This window comes from Bison bison, unplaced genomic scaffold (genome assembly GCF_000754665.1).
Source record: "Bison bison bison isolate TAMUID 2011002044 unplaced genomic scaffold, Bison_UMD1.0 scf7180017864466, whole genome shotgun sequence".
Lineage (NCBI taxonomy): Eukaryota > Metazoa > Chordata > Mammalia > Artiodactyla > Bovidae > Bison > Bison bison.
This window is the reverse complement of record NW_011495027.1, coordinates 3,198,278-3,203,137: the sequence shown is the minus strand read 5'-3', so window position 1 is coordinate 3,203,137 and position 4,860 is coordinate 3,198,278.

The following is a 4,860-nucleotide window of genomic DNA, read 5'->3' as shown; positions in this document are numbered from 1 at the left end:
GTGCTCTGAAGTTATTTATTTAACTGTTCTTTGGAGCGGGAACTTAAATGCACTTCGTGTACCTAGTTTCTTTTCCCCACAACATCTGAAAGAAGGCAGCGCCCTGGAGGCTTCCTGTCCTGAGGCAGTGCCAGCTGCCCATGCCTGTGCCTCTGCAGGGTGCTGGTTTGCAGCTGCATTAACCTCAGCTCTTCCTCACGCACAAATCTGGATGCTCGCCCCAGCTCCTGGATCTGCAGTCATTTTAGTGTTTTTATGCTTATTCTGCAGGCTTCATCACTCTGACATCCAATTTGCTTGTTTAGCTCAAATGAACGGGCATGGAGACAAAACAGCTAGGTATAAGCAGTCCTCTGTGTACATCTGTACATAATGCACTCCTAAAAATATACACTAATTCACAAAACTCAAATCATAGACTTATGTATTGTAAACAGCATTCTAGGACCAAAGAACTTAAAGTACTAGAAAATCCCTAAATATATCTTGTTTTCACAGTTAGTTTTTGATTGTATATTTCTAGCATTTTGTCTGAGCTCTTTAGTTTAATGCTTTCCCTCACCGCTGGATATAGGGAGTACTGGCTGAAGTCCAACCATCCTCCAGTGGAGACCAAAGTGTGTCTGCTTTTGGCTTGGCCATTCATTGTTTTCTGTTTTCATCGCAATTGTATTAATTTATGAGCTCTATCCTTATCAATAGTACCAGTATTTGTTTTTCCATTTTCAGTCCCACTTTTATTGATATATATGGATAAAAAGGATAAAATCCATCAAGATATTCAAATAATTACTTAAACAAATATTCTTTTTTATTGAAGCATAGTTGTTTACAATATCATGTTAGTTTCAGATGTACAGCGTAGTGATTCAGATTTTCTCTTTGCAGATTATATTTTATTATAGGTTATTACAAGGTATCAGACATTATTCCCTGGGCTATGCAATAAATCCTTGTTGCTTATCTACTTTATGTACAATATAAACAAGTACTCTTTTACAAAAATATCACCATACTTCCAAAGAGAACAACTATATCTGCCATTATCCATTTATCCATGCCCAGTTTAAGTGCTATGTTTCTCTTTTCTTTAAAATTCTCTCAACTTGCCTCAGCCATTCCAGGAATGACCAGATACCAGTGTGCATGCAGCTGTGGATATGTTTTCTCGAAGTGAGCAACTTTCTGACATCGGTCAATGGCCCAAAACCGCAGGAATTGATGGAAGATAATTTTAGAGGCAGTTGCTTGTTTCCTATGTGCTTTATGAACAACTCTGCCTCAAACTGTTCTGAGAGGTCTATCATCCAGGTAGACCTCAGAGTATCTTTTGTATATTGTAGTTGTTTTCTTCAAGACAGTAGACTGTTTGAACTGTTGTTTTCTTTTTACTGTTAAGGTTCAAATGTGTTAGACATGCATACAGATAGTTGTGACTAAGAATTTAATTAAGAGAGACTCCAGAAAGGATGGAAGAAATGGAAACCAATAGGAAATCCAGATCATTTTTTTGTCTTTTGTTAGCACATTTACAGGTTCCTTGTGAGGATATGGAACAACAGACTGGTTCCAAATCAGGAAAGGAGTACATCAAGGCTGTATATTGTCACCCTGCTTATTAACTTATATACAGAGTGCATCATGCAAAATGCTGGGCTGGATGAAGCACAAGGTGGAATCAAGATTGCCGGGAGAAATATCAATAACCTCAGATACACAGATGACACCACTCTTATGGGAGAAAGTGAAGAAGAACTAAAGAGCCTCTTGATGAAAGTGAAAGAGGAGAGTGAAAAAGTTGGCTTAAAACTCAACATTCAGAAAACTAAGATCATGGCATCTGGTCCATCACTTCATGGCAAATAGATGAGGAAACAACGGAAACAGTGGCTGACTTTATTTTGGGGCGTTCCAAAATCACTACAGATGGTGATTGCAGCCATGAAATTAAAAGATGCTTGCTCCTTGGAAGAAAGGTTATGACAAACCTAGACAGCATATTAAAAAGAAAGAGACATTACTTTATCAACAAAGGTCCATCTAGTCAAAGATATGATTTTTCCAGTAGTCATGTATGGATGTGAGAGTTGGACTAAAAAGAAAGCTGAGTGCCGAAGAATTGATGCTTTTGAACTGTGGTGTTGGAGAAGACTCTTGAGAGTCCCTTGGACTGCAAGGATATCCAACCAGTCCATCCTAAGGGAAATCAGTCCTGAATATTCATTGGAAGGACTGATGCTGAAGCTGAAACTCCAATACTTTGGCCACCCGATGTGAAGAACTGACTCATGGAAAAGACCCTGATGCTGGGAAAGATTGAAGGCGGGAGGAGAAGGGGACGACAGAGGATGAGATGGTTAGATGGCATCACCAACGCAATGGATATGAGTTTGAATATGCTCCAGGAGTTGGTAATGGACAGGGAAGCCTGGTGTGCTGCAGTCCATGGGGTTGCAAAGAGTCGGACACGACTGAACAACTGAGCTGAACTGAACTGTGAGGATAATCCAGTGATATAATATATTAAACTGGAATTCATCTACATTTTAATATCACACAAAAATAGATCTGAGAAGCAATGTGGTAGTATTAGTAACAGCACAGACTTTGAAGGAAGACAGAGAGTTTGGATCTACCACTTTCTAACTGTATGACCTTGAGTGAGTTATTTAACCTTGCTGAGCCTCAGCATCCTCATTCATAAAATGGGTATAATTATGTCCACCTCTCAAGGCCATGTTAACTTAAAAAAATGTACAACTTGAAAGTTGAGAAGTCTGTTTTATTTGGCAGACTTTCTGAAGACTTCAAACCCTGGAGGCAACCTCTCAGAATTGTTCAAAGGGACTGTTTGGAAGTAGTAAGGGAGAAGCCACGAGATATAGTTTTTGCAACAAAGAACAGGCAGTAAAGACATCAAAATATTCCTGTTAAATCAAGACAACCAGATATTTCAAGTTAATGAATTTAGCACTTTTTTTATGTATGGGAAGATGCAAGAGTCTGGACTCATGGGAACCCTCCTTTGATATGCACCTCAGCTATCTGGGGCCAGTATCTGTCTTATCCTGAGTCCCCTCAGGGTGGACCGTGGGGGTGGCTGCAGTGACCTAAGGCTTGGCAGTGGGGCAGCTTGTTCACCTCTATCCTGACTTCCCTCAGGGTTTACTGTTGGGGCTGCTGTAATGGATTGATGGCTTGCAACAGCCTTTGTTTACTGATACGGCGGCAACATTTTTCATTCACAGTCATTATAAAGATTAAACCTATATTTAAAAAAATTCTGTGATCTCATCCTGTGTTAGTCAACCAACATAGGTTTGCTTAAAGATTTCCTTGCTGTGGTCTAAAAACCTGTGTTTCTTCATTTCATCTTTAACAGCTAGCTATTGGCCAAATAAAAACACTAACTGTCATGAAGAGGGAACGGAGGATGGCTGAGGGCACGTGTGTGCAAGTGTATTTTGGGCTTAGACCAGGTGGGCCTGAGTGGTGGTGCCATCATTTTCTCTCTGTTTGTGGGTGGCTTTTCGTAAATCAGTGTTAGCTGAGTTCTTCAAAAAGATTGGAATGCTATTGATCTAGCCTTCATATCCTCACATCTTATCACCATTTATCTGGATATACGATGTGAGAAGTTTTTTGGAGATTGAGATATGAGGTGACATAAACCACCTGTTTTCTTGTGACAGAATTCCAAATCAGATAACTGGAAATAGAACTTGGAGAGGAGGTTTTAGAGGGTAGAGAATTCTGATTTCCTCAGAATCTAAGTAGTTAGGGGGCTGACGAAACACTTGAAACCGAGTCACATAGATTCTTGCATGAACAATCTGTAAGCTTTTAGAATTATTTATTCTTGGTTTCTTTTTAAAGGTCATGACACAGCGATAGTTTGTCAGACTCTTCCATAAATACTAGTCTCATTTGAAAACACTAGTTACTCATATCAGATTCCTTACAAATTATGAACCAGATTCAGGTCCCGGAGTGAGGAGACCTGGATTCAAATCCACTCTCTGCCATTTATTAGCTCTATGACCTTGGGTGAAAATATTCTTGAATCATTCTCAGTTGATTCATTTGTAAAATGTGTATATCAATACCTACATTAGTGAGTTGTTTTGAGAATTAAATGAAAAAATGTTTAAAAAAATTTTTGTAAGCTCTCCCACTGCAATAAAGAGTCTAAGTAATACAGTAGATCATCACAGGATTCTGCTATATCCTGTAAAGCAGGGGTCCCCAACCCCAGGTCATGGACCAGCACCAGTCAATGGCCTGTTAGGAACCAGACTACAAACGAGGAGGTGAGTGGCCAGGGGGGCACGTGAAGCTTCCTCTAGATTTTCAGTCACTTTTGTGGCTCAGCTGGGAAAGAATCCACCTGCAACGTGGGAGACCTCGGTTCGATCCCTGGGTTGGGAAGACCTCTTGGAGAAGGGAAAGGCTACCCACTCCAGTATTCTGGCCTGGAGAATTCCATGGTCTGTATAGTCCATGGAGTCGCAAAGAGTCAGACACAGCTGAGCAACTTTCACTTTCACTTTCCTTCTCCATCCCCATCTCCTTACTACCTGAGCTTGGCCTCCTGTCACGTCAGCAGTAGCATAATAAATATAATGTGCTTGAATCATCCCCAAACCATTACCCCACCCCTGTCCATGGAAAAGTTGTCTTCCACGAAACTAATCCTTGGTGCCAAAAAGGTTGGGGACGGCTGCTGTAAGACATAAACAAAAGAACAGACAAAGATCTATATAGCATCATTTGCTAATGTCTGAGCCCCTTGGACTGCAAGGAGATCCAACCAGTCCATCCCAAAGGAGATCAGTCCTGGGTGTTCATTTGAAGGACTTA